The sequence below is a fragment of the Neofelis nebulosa genome, chromosome 3 (assembly GCF_028018385.1).
Source record: "Neofelis nebulosa isolate mNeoNeb1 chromosome 3, mNeoNeb1.pri, whole genome shotgun sequence".
Classification (NCBI taxonomy): domain Eukaryota; kingdom Metazoa; phylum Chordata; class Mammalia; order Carnivora; family Felidae; genus Neofelis; species Neofelis nebulosa.
In genome coordinates, this window is record NC_080784.1 from 80,935,186 (window position 1) to 80,952,953 (window position 17,768).

Sequence of the window (17,768 nt, forward strand, 5' to 3'; positions counted from 1 at the left end):
GCAGACATTCCCAGTGAACTGGGGTAGGGAAATGGGGAATGGATGTGACAGGGAAGGAAGGTGGGATTTTCCAATTCTCTCACATTTAAATGAAAATCCTCTGAAGAAATCTAGGACTCTTCTCAAGTTTGGAGTTAGAAGAACCTGGCTCATGAAGATGTGGGTCAAGTGGAGTGCCCTGTCATAGTGAAATGACTCCTTTTCCTGCCCCCAGGTTTGGAGAGACTTCGCATGGAGAAGAGGGGGCTGGGTATATCATATTATATATGCTGACTTATATCAGTAGGCACTCCCCACTGCCCACAGATCCCTAAGGCAAACGCTGCCCTCTTTTCTGTAGTATGTGAATCAATTGACCAAAGCAGAGACCTTGCACTTCATTTTATCCAGATAGCAATATATATAAAAAATGTCAGAAGGAAAGAGGAGAGCTCTAAACAGTATGCTTTTCCCAGCACCACAAATGCCCCTGATATGACCCAGAGAGAGGTTTCCACAGGGTGACCTTCAAACGGGCAATTATCCAGTTCTAGATAGGCCAATCTAGAAGGCACTGGAAAGCCAATCTAGAATGATTAGAGGCATACCCTCAGAGTTCATTGGCACTTCAGTAAAATAGAAAATGAAAAAAGTTTAAATACTCACTGTTATCTTTTGACCCAATATTTCCAGACCTAATAATTTGCCCTAAATAAATAAATATATATATATATATATATATATATATATATATAATTAATTATATATTTATAAACATATGTATATATTTTAATGTATATGCTTAGGGCTATTTACTGCAGGGAGGAAAGAAGGGCAAAAAAGGAAGCAAAATAACAATTGGAAAATAGTAAAATAAATCAGCACATACCAACTCAACATATTCATAAGTACTCAGGCTTTGTTTGACACCATTAAAATAATCACTCTTGGGGGTGCCTAGGTGGCTCAGTTGGTTAACGCACCCAACTCTTGATTTTGGCTCAGGTCATGATCTCACAGTTTGTGGGTTCAAGTCCCACATCTGGCTCTGTGCTGATGGTGCAGAGCCTGCTTGGGATTCTCTGTCTCCCTCTCTCTTTACCCTTCTCCCACTTGCACTCTGTCTCTCTCTCTCTCTCTCTCTCTTTTTCTCCCTCAAATAAACTTTTTTTTTAATATGATCACTTTTTTTTGCTGTAGTGGTAGATACTGGGATCTTTGGATGCTGAGCCTTTATTCTCACTTGCCAAAAGCACCCTGACTTTCACCTGAGTAATTATTTTCCCACATAGCACATAGTCTTGGTAAAATTCATGGGCCTAGCTCATACTAGGGAATCCAAAGAGATCCCTGGAGCCTCCTGCTAAAGCTTCCTCTTAAGCCTGCCATTGCTAAGGGCAGGGTACATGCCCTAAGCTCAGCCAACCAGACTCTTTTTCCCAGGACTTTGAAGCATAGTAAAAACCTGACAGAAAAAACAAAGTTCATCTGTTCCAGCCACGACTGTCAAGAGACCTGCTGCCTGGCAGTCTACCCAGCTACTCATTCCAAGGCTGGTTTTCAGGTTTCCTTTAGCATCCCACATACTTCAAATGAAATGCCTTTTTGCTTAAGTTGCCAGAATCAGGGTTTTTCCCCTTGCACTCAAAGATTAATTAATACCTAGACTGATTAAATAATACTAGACCCAGTGCCTGTAGATTGGCCTATCTAGAACTGGATAATTGGCAGTGGACCTTCATGGAAATTGTGGGGCATATTTGGAATTAGTTATTTGGTGAAGATAAAACAAAAAACAGTAACACCCTCCTCCTTTATGTTCTGAGAGAAAATCTAGCAGCCCATGGCACACACTGGACAAACAAGCCATTAGGTTATCAACTTTGATCACTTAGCTCTAAGTCACATGACCTTAAGTCCTCTCTGATGGTTTTATGTGCCAACTTGACTGGGCTAAGGGATGCCCAGAGAGCTGGTTAAACATTATTTCAGGATGTGTTCGGGCGGGTGTTGGAAGAGATTAGTATTTGATTCAGTAGACTGAGTGAATAGATCTACCCCCACCAACATGAGCAGGCATCATCCAATCCAATTCATGGAGAGCCCAATTACAACAAAAAGGCAAAGGAGGGGCAAATTCCCTGTCTCTCTTCTTCAATTGAGACATCCATCTTTTCCTGCTCTCAGGCGTTGGACATCAGCCACTGGGGCTTCTGATTCTTGGGGCTTCAAACTCCAGGGCTTACACCAACAGCCCTCACCCTGGTTCTCAGACTGAATTACACACCACCAGTTTTCCTGATTCACCAGCTTGTAGATGACAGACTGGGGGACTTCTCAGTCCCCATAACCACACAAGCCAATTTCTACAATAAATCTCCTCATCTGTATCTGTACATATTTTGTACATATTCTGTTGGTTCCGTTCCTCTGTGGAACCCTATTATATCCCCCTTTGACTGTAACTGGCCTGCTTTACACCTTTGGAATCCCCTCCCTTTTACAATTTTCCCCTGAATGTGTCTTTTTTTTTTTTGCTTTTTTTTTTTTTTGAGAGAAAGCGAGAGGGGGGGGAGAGAGAGAGAATGCATGTGAGCAGGGGAGGGGCAGAGGGAGAGGGAGAGAGAGAATCTCAAGCAGGCTCCACGTAAAGCTCCATGCGGCACTCCATCTCACAACTGTGAGATCATGACCTGAGCTGAAATCAAGAGTCAGACGCTCAACTTACTGAGCCACCCCAGTGCCCCAGATGTGTCATTTTTAAATGGAGTTTTACTATACATAATTGCATTGAAAAAATTTTTAAAAAAACTAAGCCAAGATGGATTCCTGGACCTCTACCCTGTATTTAGTCTCCAGCCATGGTCTCATCTAGTAGTACATGAGACACATAAGCAGTGAACAGAGTTCTTACTTTGACAAGTAGAAAACCTGAAAGGTGATTAAGGATAACGTACCTCTCTTTTACTGACCTTTCCAGAAGCAGTGTAACCAACACACTTTCAAGAACCACATAAAGGGCACCTGTGGGTACAATGAAACCCCCCAGGAATATGATCAGGGGGGGACAGTTACTCCTTCCAGTGGCCATAGGAGAAGTGGTTTTACACTGCTACTCTTGCTGGCTATTTGATGTGTCAGTAGAATGGCCCATGCAGTAACCTGCAAGATGAGTGAAGTTGTCTGGCTATCGGAGTCAACATGAAGCATAAACACTTACAGGTTGAGTGTAAGGTATAAAAGAAAATAAGGGTGAGTAGAGCTGCCATCGAACATAGAGTAATCCAAACTCCACAACTACAGTCATTTGTCTTTTATTGTGCTGTACAAATGTATGACTATGTAAGTACTTTACTGATTGGTAACTTTTTTTTTTTTGTACAAAAGAAAACTTTTGGCAGGAATGAGCTGAAAGAAAGAATGCATGTTTAATGAGAAATCAAGTACTGATTTCCCATTTCTTAAAAAAGTTGCTAATGAACTTGTCAAGTGTTGGTCAATATTTATCATCCTCCATGGAGCGTCCACAATGACATGCCTAACCACATGAAAACCAGAGGGCCCAGTGCTACTAAAAAGTTCAGCATGTACTTCAAAAGTTATAATTTGTTGGGGCACCTGGGTGGCTCAGTCTGTGAAGTGTCTGACTCTTGGTTTCGGCTCAGGTCATGATCTCACAGTTTCATGGGTTCAAGCCTGGCATCAGGGTCTGTGCTGACAGTGCAGAGCCTGCTTGAGATGCTCTCTTTCCCTCTCACCCTCTGTCTCTACCCCTCCCCCATTCATACTCTCTTTCTCTCTCAAAATAAATAAACTAATTTTTTTTATTTAGAATTTATGAAGAAAACTGGGCCCAAAGATAGCAATTTAACATGTCAGCCACAGCAGTGTTTATATATTACTCTGTGATATGTGACTTGTCACTTAGATCAAATTACTATTCTTCTAAATTAATTGTTTTCACTTATTCCAGGATTTCTTGTGGCATTACATAAAGTAAAACGTTAATGTGTGGGCTTCACTAATAGGGAAAAAATGCAAATAGTTAAATGAAGCCAATTTTGTATCAGGGAGGGTACAGATGAAGATGTAGAGACCACATACCCAGTTCTCCTCTCTTTCAGATAACAAGGAAGGAATGTACGTGTCCCCCTCCACCGTGTTACCAGTTCTAACAAAGTTCTTACAAGTGGCATGTGCCATTTCCAGGCTGAAGCATTTGATTGCTGGTTCAAGGCTCTACAGCACTTCCTTGCCCTGCCTTGGTAACCATGAAAGCCTCATGTTCCAAACTCTGAAGCCATGACATGATTGGGTCTCCCTTAGCCTGAGCCTCTGAAAGACTGAGAAGCAAGTACACTCACTGGCTGGTGTAGACTATGTAACTTGAGTGAGAACTGAATCTGTTAGCCACAGGATTTGGGGGTTATGTGTTACCATGGTACAGCCTGTCCTATTCTGACTAATACAGAAGAATTCTAAGATATTAGGAAGGGGGAAGAGTATTGCTGATGGTTTAGTAACATAAAGCAAGAGAATGGTAATATACTTTTTAACGCTTATTTTTGAGAGAGAGAGAGAGAGAGAGAGAGAGAGAGAATATGAGCAGGGACAGATAGGCAGATAGGCAGATAGGCAGATAGGGACAGAGAAAGGGGAGAGAGAGATGCAGAATCCGAAGCAGCTCCAGGCTCTGAGCTGTCAGCACAGAGCCCAATGCAGGGCTCAAACTCACAAACAGATCATGACCTGAGCTGAAGTCAGAAGCTTAACTGACTGAGCCCACCCATGCACCTGGTAATATATTTTAATATATATTTTTAAGTTTTTGTTTAACAGGTTTGATATCTGTTTGGGATGATGAAAAGTTCTGGAAATAGTGGTGATGGTTGCATGTTACGAATATATTTAATGCTCCTGAATTGTGTACTTAAAAGTGGTTGAAATGGTAGGGGTGTTTGGGGGTTCAGTCAGTTAAACCTCCAACTCTTGATTCAGCTCAAGTCATGATCTCACGGTTTGTGGATTCAAGCCCCATGTTGGGGTCTGCACTGACAGCACAGAGCCTGCTTGGGATATCCCTCTCTCCCTCTCTTTCTGCCCCTTCCCACCCCCCCTAAAATAAATTAAAAACATTAAAAAATCTTTTTAAGAAGTGGTTAAAATGGTGAATTGTATGTTGTATACATTTTACCACAATAAAAAAACACAAGTATAAAGTTTTTCTACCAAAATCTTCCAGTAATGATAAGGGTTAGAAAACCAGTCATTCATATATTGTTGAGAATATAAACAGGTATTTCCTTCTGGAGGCAGTTTTGGTGATACTTATTAAAATTTCTTTGAAATGTGATGCCATTGATTCATTTATTCTCCTTGTGGGAATTCGACCTAAAATTTAAAAAAAAAATAGTGATTTATAAAGTTTTATGCAAAATGATCTTAACCTTAGCATGGTTTTTTAAAAGCCAAAAATATGAAATTGTCTAAACTTGACCATGGTGGATTGATTAAACAATTTAGGGTATATTCATACTTTGAGCACTAATTTTAGCTTTCTAAAATTATAGTACAGAAGACTATTTCATGAAAAATATTAGAGAAATATTCCAATATAATGTTAAATGAAAAAGATACAAACACTAGGTCTTAAGTTGAATAATAAGTTCTTAGATGTAAGGTTAGTTTGACAGTGTTGATTCATTTTTAATTTTTTTAAGTTTGAAAATTAAAATTTAAAAATACATTTCTTTATTTTGAGAGAGTCAGAGAGAGCATGAGTGGGGGGGTGGGTGGGTAGAAAGCAAGGGAGAGAGAGAATCGTAAGCAGGCCCCGACGCAGGGCTTGAACCCATGAAACTGTGAGATCACTACCCAAGCGGAAACCAAGAGTCAGACACTCAACTGACTGAGCCACCCAGGCACCCCTGACAGCATTGATTCTTAATGAATCTATGCAGACTATGTTTATAAAATTATTTTCTATGATTGTTAACTGTGGTTACATGATTACAACTACAAGTCCTTTAAATATCTCAGGATACAATTTATCTGGGCATAAAAAAAATTCATTAAAAGAATTAAATTTGCTTCTTACCTTCCTTGAATTTATGTTTCCTCCTACCATTATTCTTTTACCCTTTTCATTTGAAGGTAGTTACTGAGAGAAGAATGGAGAAAAAGAGACTTTGGTTAGTTCTGCTTTCTCCGTTATCTTTTAAACATTACATCATTTTCCCCAGAGTCTTTACGGTTTTGTTCTTGCCATGAACATGTTCTTTAAGGTTTTGTTCTTCCTTTTTATTTAAAAAAAATTTTTTTTTAATGTTTATTTATTTTTGAGACAGAAAGAGACAGAGCATGAACGGGGGAGGGTCAGAGAGAGGGACACACAGAATCTGAAACAGGCTCCAGGCTCTGAGCTGTCAGCACAGAACCCGACGTGGGGCTCGAACTCACGGACCGTGAGATCATGGCCCGAGTGGAAGTCGGACGCTCAACCGACTGAGCCACCCAGGCGCCCCTTCCTTTTTTTTTTTTTTTTTTTAACTAATTTTCACATCTCTAAGTTCCTTCTGGATTCTGCTTTCCCTGATATTATTAGTCAAGGTTCATGCTGCTCTCTAGTATTTATGTAAATGTACACATCTATCTATCCTTTCATATTTTGGGCTCATAAAGGAATATCTCTGTAGTTACTTGGTGTTTTAAGATCTCCTTTTTTTTCTTCCCTATTCAAATTATTTAAGAAAGTAGTCTTCAACCTGAGTTATAGGAACCCCCAAAAGTTTGTGAATACTTTTCAAGGAGCACTGTTGGCAGGAAAAATTGTTATTTCCAGATTCTCAACTTCTAGTTGTCCTTTATCCTAAAATTTATCTGAAAAAAACCATTTTGCAAGTTCTCCTGCCCACCTCCCCTTTCACAGTGACTCTGTTCTCACGGAAGAGGAGAAGGTAGAAAAGCACACTGCAAGTTCATTCATCTGCACACTTGTCCCAAGATATAAAAATCTCCAGGGTACCAAGGGGACAATTTGAAATATTTTTGTCTGGAAGCCTTCTACAATGATTAACCCAGATGGTGACTATTGTCTTTCCCTGTCTTATGCACATTTCTTTTTTTTTTTAACTTGTTTTATTTTTTACTTTTTTAAAATTTACATCCAAATTAGTTAGTATATAGTGCAACAATGATTTCAGGAGTAGATTCCTTAGTGTCCCTTACCCAATTAGCCCATCCCCACCCAACCCCTCCAGTAAACCTCAGTTTGTTCTCCATATTTATGAGTCTCTTATGTTTTGTCCCTCTCCCTGTTTTTATATTATTTTTGTTTTCCCTTCCCTTATGTTCATCTGTTTTGTCTCTTCAAGTCGTCATATGAGTGAAGTCATATGATTTTTGTCTTTCTCTGACTAATTTCACTTAGCATAATACCCTCCAATTCCATCCATGTAGTTGCAAATGGCAAGATTTCATTCTTTTGGATTGCCGAGTAATACTCCATTGTATATATATACCACACCTTCTTTATCCATTCATCCATTGATGGACATTTGGGCTCTTTCCATACTTTGGCTATTGTTGATAGTGCTGCTATAAACATGGGGGTGCATGTGTCCCTTCAAAACAGCACACCTGTATCCCTTGGATAAATGCCTAGTAGAGCAATTGCTGGGTCGTAGGGTAGTGCTATTTTTAGTTTTTTGAGGAACCTCCACACTGTTTTCCAGAGTGGCTGCACCAGCTTGCATTCCCACCAACAATGCAAAAGAGATTCTCTTTCTCTGCATCCTTGTCAACATCTGTTGTTGCCTGAATTGTTAATGTTAGCCATTCTGACAGGTGTAAGGTGGTATCTCATTGTGGTTTTGATTTGTATTTCCCTGATGATGAGTGATGTGGAGCATTTTTTCATGTGTTGGTTGGCCATCTGGAAGTCTTCTTTGGAGAAGTGTCTATTCATGTCTTTTGCCCATTTCTTCACTGGATTCTTTGTTTTTTGGGTGTTGAGTTTGATAAGTTCCTTATAGATTTTGGATACTAACCCTTTATCTGCTATGTCATTTGCAAATATCTTCTCCCATTCTGTTGGCTGCCTTTTAGTTTTGCTGATTGTTTCCTTTGCTGTGCAGAAGCTTTTTATTTTGATGAGGTTCCAGTAGTTCATTTTTGCTTTTGTTTCCCTTGCCTCTGGAGATGTGTTGAGAAGTTGCTGCAGCCAAGATCAAAGAGGTTTTTGCTTGCTTTCTCCTCGAGGATTTTGATGGCTTCCTGTCTTACATTTAGGTCTTTCATCCATTTTGAGTTTATTTTTGTGTATGGTGTAAGAAAGTGGTCCAGGTTCATTCTTCTGCATGTCGCTGTCCAGTTTTCCAAGCACCACTTGCTGAAGAGACTGTCTTTATTCCATTGGATATTCTTTCCTGCTTTGTCAGAGATTAGTTGGCCAAACGTTTGTGGGTCCATTTCTGGGTTCTCTAGTCTGTTCCATTGATCTGAGTGTCTGTTCTTGTGCCAGTACCATACTGCCTTGATGATTACAGCTTTGTAGTATAGCTTGAAGTCTGGGATTGTGATGCCTCCTACTTTTGTTTTCTTTTTCAAGATCACTTTCACTATTCAGGGTCTTTTCTGGTTCCATACAAATTTTAGGATTATTTGTTCTAGCTCTGTGAAGAATGCTGGTGTTATTTTGATAGGGATTGCATTGAATATGTAGATTGCTTTGGGTAGTATCAACATTTTAATAATATTTGTTCTTCCAATCCAGGAACATGGAATCTTTTTCCATTTTTTTGTGTCTTCTTCAATTTCTTTCATAAGCTTTCTATAGTTTTCAGTGTATTGCATATTTCTGTTAAAGGTCAAGAATAGCCTTAGAAACCTCCCTGTTGAGATATGCTGAATATGCTATAGGGTGAGACGGGTAAGAGTGATGATAATTCCCCTTTATTAACTTGCTTCTCCCATCCTTAAATATAATTAGACAATACATGGTTCTTGAGGAAGAGACTCATGAAAGCAAATAAACACAATGTCTTTAAGAAACATTAAACCCTAAAAATGGCTCTCCTTATCTCCTTTTTGAAAATAAGCTCTTTTTCCTTTTTCGGTGTCTCCTCAGGATTCCTTCTAGAATGTGCTGTCAGCTGAAAAGAAAAGCATCCTTGAACAGATTAGTCATGCTGATTTATTAAAGTATAACTGGAATGTATAACTGTGATTTTTGAGACATAATGGATAAAGCCTGTGCCGAAAAACTTTACATGATTTATTTCAGAATGAGTTTGCATTATTTTAAAAGGGAGTTATAACTTATTTCATAATTTAATATCATAAAATAGTTATTGATTTACTGACTTAAGCTTTCTGTGCCTCAGATTCCTCCTCTGTAAAATGGGGTTAATAATAGTACCCCTCCATTGAGTTGCTTTGGAGATTAAATGAGTCAACCTATAATCTATGCAAATCACATAGAAGAGTGCCTGGTGCATAGTAAGTGCTTTTCACATCAGAATGCTCTCCTCCCTGGTCCGAACTCTTCTCTTTGTCTGTACTCACTCCCTTGGTAATCTCACCCAGTCTCCTGGCTTCAAATATCTGTATGCCAATGATGCCCAAATTTATATTTCCCATACCTGCTCACTGCAGAACTTTAGCCTCATATATTTAATAGCTTATTGGCCATCTCTACTTGGATACCTAATAGACATCCCACTCTCACTCTCTCCTAGCTGAACCCTGTTCTTTCCTCTCCCTCAATCTGCTCCACCTACAGAATTTCCCCTGCCACTTGATGTCAATGTCATCCTTCCAAATGCTCAGCCCTCCAAAACTTGGGAATAAGTCTGCACGCATTTCTTTCTCTCATACTCTACATCCAATTGGTCTTCCTAAAAAAAAAAAAAAAAAAAAAAAATATATATATATATATATATATATATATATATATATATATATATATCCAAGAACAAACAGAGGGTTACTGGAGGGGTTGTGGGAGGGGGGATGGGCTAAATGGGTAAAGTACATTAAGGAATCTACTCCTGAAATCATTGTTGCACTATATGCTAACTAACTTGGATCTAAAATTTAAAAAAATAAAATAAAAATTAAAAAAAAAATATATATATATATCCAGAATCTGACCACCATTCACTACCCCTACCACTGAGCCCTGCTGCAAGATACTCTGATTTGTCTCCTGTATTACTGCTTATAGACTCCTAACTAGGTTTCCTGTATGTATACATACATTCAAGCCCATAAATATTATTTTATTCTAAAAAGATTGTAAAAATATGCATCAAACTGTTGGCAATGGCTATCTTAGGGTGGTGATCATTTAAAATATTTGCCTTTTTGTCCAAAAATATTATTTTTGGGAATTTATCTGTAGGAAACAATTAGGATGTGCCTAAAGATTTAAGTTCAAGGATTCTAGTTACAACAGTATGTATAATAGGTAAGAATAGGACATAGTCTAAGTATCTAACAATAGAAAAGTAGGGTTTTTTCCCCAAGTTTTTATTCAAATTCCAGTTAGTTAACATACAGTGTAATATTAGTTTCAGGTGTAGGAGTTAGTGATTCATCACTTACATGCAACACCCAGTGCTCTTCACAGCTGCCCCACTTAATCCCCATCACCCACTTAACCCATCTTTCCCACACACCACCCCTCCAGCAGCCCTCAGTTGGTTCTCCATAGTTAAAAGTCTGCTTTATGGTTTGCCTCTCTCTCTCCTTTTTCCTCCTATGTTCAACTGTTTTGTTTCTTAAATTCCACATATGAATAGGAAAGTAGTTTAATAAAGTATGTTATAGCTAGGTGATAGATTGTCTTACAAGGTTGAATATATTTTTCAAAAAATTAATAACACACCATTAGTGAAAAAAGTAATAAAATAGCAAGTACACAATGAGATTAACTTTGCAAAGTAAAAAAATGTATATGAAGAGAAGAAAAGGCAGGAAGGATATACACAAAATATTAACAGCAGTCACCATATAGGAAACACACATAGGTGGCCATGGTCTAGAGCTGAAGAGTTGTGAAAAAGGCACTGCTTCTCCATTAGCAAACCTGCTTGGAATTCACAAACTCAGAACAAATGTGCAAATTCTAATCAACACTTCCTGCAATGTTTTGCAGTGTCAGCTTAAGCAACCATCTCATTTATAGGCTACGAATGCACTCATAGAGCATATCACATGAATAAAAAGATATTTTAACTCTGAATTTGTTGTCACAAAAAATGATTCTCATACAGCATACTTAGCAAGTAGAAAAAAAAATCCCCTAATGCTTTTAGGAATGTAGGCCTTTTAAGACTTTGCCAGATTAGGACGGGTTAACCTATTTTTTGCAATGACTGATAAGAGTTTCCCAAGAGCTTCTTATCAGTTTTTAACCTGTTTGAAAAAGTAGTTAAAAGAGCAAGAAATAAGTTTGCTTGGCATACTCAGTGACTGACACCCAGTTTTTAACTCATAATTTTTCTTAGTTTTTAACAGTTGAGCTTAAACGTTAGTTCTCAGAATTTTTTTGTTTCATGTGTTTCTTGTAACTTACAGAATGAATCAAAAGAAGAAAAATTCTAAATTCACAACTGTCTCTTCTATTCAGGCCTGTCATTTTTATCAGAGGATATTAATGTGATTAAGAAGTCTAAGAAGCCTTCTCTCTTTATATTTTACTTATCTACAGCATAGATACCATTAGAACTACCAACTCATTTCACTGAAAAGTAAAACCAACAAATAAAAAGCAGAATACAAAGCTCACAAGCAACGAAATGCTATCAAGACAAGGCTACCAAAATGACCTGAAAATCAAGCTTGCAGTTTTTTTCATGAATCAGATGATCAAATTCAAATACAAAAGGTGTCAGGTATGTAATCACCACATTTCTTTATCACTTACACATAAGACTGTCCTTAAGAGCCCACATATTTAAAAATGAGAACATGAAATTTTACAGGACTTTGTTGTGAAACTCTAAGTGTACTAGAATACTGCCGCTTTGCTCTTTTGGAACATAAAACACAATTTACCAAACAATAGTCCCCATAAGAGACGGAAAGATCTGATTATGTGCTTAGGAGAGCTTAAGAGCCTTTCTTTCTTTCTTTCTTTCTTTCTTTCTTTCTTTCTTTCTTTCTTTCTTTCTTTCTTTCTTTCTTTCTTTTTTTCTTTCTTCCTTTCTTCCTTTCTTTCTTTCAGACTATTTTGGTATTCTTTGAGAACAAGCTGAAATTCTCTAGTGTTCTGGAGAGAGAGAAAGGCAAAAATTACTAATGTAAAACACGAACTTCTTACCAGTATCAAAACAAAACAAAACAAAACAAAACAAAACATAGCAAAACAAAACAAATCAACTTTAGGTTTACCTGGAATGAGTGTGTGCAGTAAGAATCCCATTTTGGTCATCTCTACAGGCGGGCTGTCTTTATAGCTTATGTCTATCAAATTTAAAATCTGAATGTTAATGACATCTAAATTGAAAAAGCCCTACACGAGTGTGAACAAAGAGAAAATCATTGCTTCTAGATATTTAGTCAAATTTGAGGTAGAATTTCTCTCTGGATTTACACTATGGTTCTCAATTTAGGAATTGTGATGTTTTGGAAAATGTTTCAAGAAAAACTATCCTAAGGTGTGAACCTTTGTTGTTTTCTTAGTAGCAGTTAATTTTATTTATTTTTCTTCTTATTTACAAATTCTATTTTTTTTATTGAGGTATAGTTGACACATAATGTTACATAAGTTTCAGGTGTACAACATATTGGTTCCACAACTCTATGTACTATGCTCCCCATGAGTGCAGCTACCATCTGTCACCATACAAGACTATTAAAATATCACTGACTATATCCCCTATGCTGTACTTCTTATCCCTATGACTTACTCATTCCATAACTGGAAACCTGTACCTCCTAATCCCCCTCACCCATTTTGCCTATCCTACTCTCCTCCCCTCTGGCAATCACCAACTTGTCTCTGTATTTATGGGTCTGTTTCTGCTTTGCTTGTTAATTTGTTTTGTTTTTTAGATTTCACGTGTAATGAAATCATATGGTTTGTCTTTCACTGATTTATTTTACTTAGTATCATACCCTCTAGATCCACCCATGTTGTTATGAATATCAAGATTTCAAGACCGAGTAATATTCCATTGTGTATATACCACCTCTTCTTTATCTATTCAACTATTGATGGACACTTGGGTTGCTCTCATATCTTGACTATTGTAAATAATGCTGAATTAAACATAGGGATGCATGTATCTTTTCAAAGTACTGATTTCACTTCTTTAGGTAAATACCCATTCGTGGAATTACTGCATCACATGGCAGTTCTATTTTTAATATTTGAGCAACCTCAAATAGAGAACAACCATTGTTCTCCACAATGGTTTCATCAATTTACATTCCCACAAACACTACATGAGGGTTCACTTGCCTCTATATCCTTCCAACACTTGTTATTTTTTTCAATTCATTCATTCATTCATTTATTCATTCTTTCACTTTTTGATTCTGACAGGTGTAATGTAATATCTCATTGTGGTTTTCACTTTGCATTTACCTGATGATTTATTGATGTTGGGCATCTTTTCACATACCTGTTGGGTATCTGTATGACTTTGGAAAAAGTCTATTCAGGTCTTCTGCCCATTTTTTAATCAGATTAATTTTGTTTTGTTTTGTTTTTTTGTTTTGGTGTTGAGTTGTATAAGTTTTTTATATATTGTAGATAATAATCCCTTATGGGAGATATCATTTGTGAATATCTTCTCTCATTCAGTAGGTTGCGTTTTCTTTCTTTCTTTTTTTAAGTTTATTTATTTTGAGAGACAGAGAGAGAGAGAGGGAGCATATGAGCGGGGGAGGGGCAGAGAGAGCAGGTGACGGATGATACCAGGCTCTGTGCTGTCAGCACAGAGCCTGATGCAGAGCTCAAACTCATGAACTGTGAGATCATGACCTGAGCCAAAGTCAGATGCTTAACCTACTGAGCCACCCAGGTGCCCCAGGTCGCCTTTTCATTTTGTCGATAGTTTCCTTCACTCTGCAAAAGCTTTTTTATTTTGGTGTAGTCTCAATAGCGTCTTTTTATTTTCTGGTTTTTTGCTTTTGTTTCTCTTGCCTAAGGAGACATAGCTAAAAGAATATTGCTAAGGCTAATCTGTAAGAGATTACTTTCTATGTTTTCTTCTAGAAGTTGTATGGCTTCAGGTCACACATTTAGGTTTTTATTCAACTTTGAGTTTATTTCTGTGTATGGCATAAAAAAAGTGGTCCAGTCTCATTCTTCTGCATGTAGCTGTCAAGTTTTCCAAGCACTATTTATTGAAGAAACTGTCTTTTCCTCCATTGTATATTCTTGCCTCCTTTGTCGTATACTAATTGACCATATAAGCATGGAGTTATGTCCAGGCTTTCTATTCTATTAATTAGCGTGTCTGTTTTTATGCCAGTACCACACTGTTTTGAGTTTTATAGCTTTGTAGTATATCTTGAAATCTGAGACTATGAAACCTTCAGCTTCATTCTTTTTTCTCAAGATTGCTTTGGTTGTTTGGGATCTTTTGTGGTTCCATACAAATTTTAGGATTTTTTGTTCTAGTTCTGTGAAAAATGCTGTTGTTATTTGAATATTAACTATTCCAATCCATGAGCATGGCATGTCTTTCCATTTGTTTGTGTCATTTTCAATTCCTTTCATCAATGTTATATAGTTTACAAATTACAAGTCTTTTTCCTCCTTGATTAAGTTTATTCCTAATTAGTTCATTCTTTGGTGCAATTGTAAATGGAATTGTTTTCTTAATTTATCTTTCTGCTACTTTTTTTATTAATGTATAAAACACAATCAATTTCTGTACATTAATTTTGTATCTTGTAACTTTACTGCATTATTTATTAGTTCTAATAGTCTAATAGTTTTTAGGTGGAGTCTTCAGGGTTTTCTATGTGTATCACATCATCTACAAATAGTGACAGTTTGACTTCTTACCAATATAAATGGCTTTCATTTCTTTTTCTTATCTGCTTGTTGCAGCTAGGACTTCCATTACTATGTTGAACAAAAGTGGCAAGAGTGAACATCCTTGTTTGTTCCTGATCTTAGAGGAAAAACTATCAGTTTTTTACCATTGAGTATAATGTTAGCTGTGGGTTCGTCATATACGGCCTTTATTAAGTTGAGTTTTGTTCCTTCTAAACCCACTTTGTTCAAAGTTTTTATCATGAACAAATGTTGAATTTTGTCAAATGCTTTTTCTGCATCTATTGAGATGATCATATGATTTTATACTTCATTTTGTTAATGTAGTGTATCACATTGATTGATTTGTGAATACTGAACGATTCTTGCATCCCTAAAATAAATCCCACTTGATCATGGTGAATGATCCTTTTAATATATTGTTGGAAAGGGTTTCCTAATATTTTATTGAGGATTTTTGTATCTATTTTCACCAAGGCCACTATATTGGCCTGTAGTTTTCTTTCTTTGTAGTATCTTTGTCTGGTTTTGGTATCAGGGTAATACTGGCCTCATAGAATGTATTTGGATGGGCGCCTGGGTGGCTCAGTCAGTTAAGCATCCGACTTCAGCTCAGGTCACAATCTCCTAGTTTGTGGGTTTGAGCCCACATCAGGCTCTGTGCTGACAGCTTGGAGCCTGGAGCCTACTTCGAATTCTGTGTCTCCCTATCTCTCTGCCCCTCCCCTGCTCATACTCTGTCTCTCAAAAGTAAATAAATGTTAAAAAAAAAAAAAGAGAATGTATTTGGAAGCTTTCCTTCCTCTTCAATGTTTTGGAATCGTTTGAGGAGAATAGGTATTAACTTTTCTTTAAATGTTTATAGAATATGGGGTGTCTGGGTGACTCAACTGGTTGAGGACCCAACTCTTGATTTCAGTTCAGGTCATGATCTCACGGTCTTGAGATCAAGCCCCAAAACAGGCTCAGTGGTCAGGATCAGGGATTGGGCTCAGTGGTTGGGCTCCACGCTAAGCATGGAACTTGCTTAAAATTCTCTCTCTCCTTTTCTCTCGGTCCCTGCCCCACTCATGTTTGATCTTTCTCTCTCTCTCTCTCTCTCTCTCTCTCTCTCTCCCAAAAAGTTCTTTTTAATAATAAAAAAGAAATAAATGTTTGTAGAATTCACATGTGAAGTCACTTGGTCCTAGATTTTTGTTTGTTGGGAGTTTTTGATTACTGATCAATTTTGTTACTAGTTATTTTTCCGTTCAGATTTTCTATTTCTTCCTGATTTGGTATTGGAAGATTGTATGTTTCTAGGAATTTATCCACTTCTTTTAGGTTGTCCAACTTGTTGACATATAATTTTCCATAGTATTTTCTTATAATCCTTTGTATTTCTGTCGTGTTCGTTGTTACTTCTCTTTTATTTCTGATTTTATTTGGATTCTCTCTCTCTCTCTCTTTTTTCTTGATAAGTCCAGGCTAGAGGTTTATCAATTTTATTTATCTTTTTAAAGAACCAGCTTTTGATTTTGTTGATTTTGGTTTCTGTTTCATTTATTTCCGCTCTGATCTTTATTATTTTCTTCCTTCTACTAACTTTGGGCTTTGTTTGTTCTTTTCTTTCTAGTTCCTTTAAATGTAAGTTTAGATTGTTTATTTTTTTTTATTTTTAAAATTTTAATTCCCGTATAGTTAACATACAGTGTTATATTAGTTTCAGTATAGGTATACAATATAGTGATTCAACAATTCTATACATCGCCCAGTGCTCATCACAACTAGTGCACTCCTTAATCCCCTATCACCTACTTCACCCATTCCCCTACCCATTTCCCCTCTGGTAACCATCAGTTTGTTCTCAATAGTTGAGCGTCTGTTTCTTGTTCTCTCTTTCTTTGTTGTTTTTTCCATTTGCTCATTTGTGTCATTTCTTAAATTCCACATATGAGTCTAATCATACCATATTTGTCTTTCTCTGACTGACTTATTTCACTTAGCATATACTCTCTAGGTCCATCCATGTTGTTGCAACTGGCAAGATTTCATTCTGTTCTGTGGCTGAATAATATTCCTATATTATGCTTACATAATTTGGCTATTGTAAATAATGCTGGTATAAACATAGGGGTGCGTGTATCCCTTTGAATAAGTGTTTTTGTATTTTGGGGGTAAATATCCAGTAGCACAATTACTGGATCATAGGGTAGTTCTATTTTTAAATTTAAAAAAATTTTTTTAATTTGAGAGAGAGAGAGCACACAAGTGGGGCAATGAGGAGAGGGAGGGGCAGAGGGAGAAAAAGAGAGAGAGAGAGAGAGAGAGAGAGAGAGAGAGAATCCCAACCAGGCTCCATACTCAGCATGGAGTCTGATGCAGGGCTCAATCCTAGGACCCTGGGATCATGAGCTGAGCTGAAATCAAGAGCCAGATGCTCAACCAACTGAGCCACCCAGGCACCTCTATTTTTAACTTTTTGAGAAACCTCCATACTGTTTTCCAAAGTGGCTACACCAGTTTGCATTCCCACCAAGAGTACAAGAGGGTTCCTTTATCTACACACCCCTGTCAGCACTTGTTTCTTGTGTTTCAAGTTCTTGTTAACACTTGTTTCTTGTGTGTGTGTGTGTGTGTGTGTGTGTGTGTGTGTGTGTGTTTAAGACATTCTGAGAGGTGTGAGGTGATATTTCATTATAATTTTGCTTTGCATTTCCCTGATGATGAGTGATGTTGGGTATCTTTTCATGTGTCTGTTGGCCATTTGGATGTCTTCTCTGGAGAAATGTCT

At 37.3% G+C, this 17,768-nt stretch overlaps 1 protein-coding gene and 1 long non-coding RNA gene across 3 annotated transcripts in view; one reads left to right on the top strand and one right to left on the bottom strand.

Moving 5' to 3' along the window:
- The window catches only part of PRMT9 (protein arginine methyltransferase 9), a 94,933-nt gene that overhangs the window by 8,139 nt on the left and 69,026 nt on the right, over nt 1–17,768 (top strand). The window lies entirely within an intron of this gene.
- On the bottom strand, nt 4,620–15,792 carry LOC131507008 (uncharacterized). 2 transcript variants are annotated; one of them, XR_009259267.1, is made up of 4 exons: nt 12,376–15,792; nt 12,040–12,253; nt 6,077–6,118; nt 4,620–5,370 (listed from the first exon to the last, which is right to left on the bottom strand). It is a non-coding gene; the product is annotated as an uncharacterized LOC131507008 (long non-coding RNA). The 2 variants fall into 2 exon arrangements; XR_009259266.1 differs by lacking the exons at nt 4,620–5,370; nt 6,077–6,118 and having other exon boundaries at nt 11,878–12,253.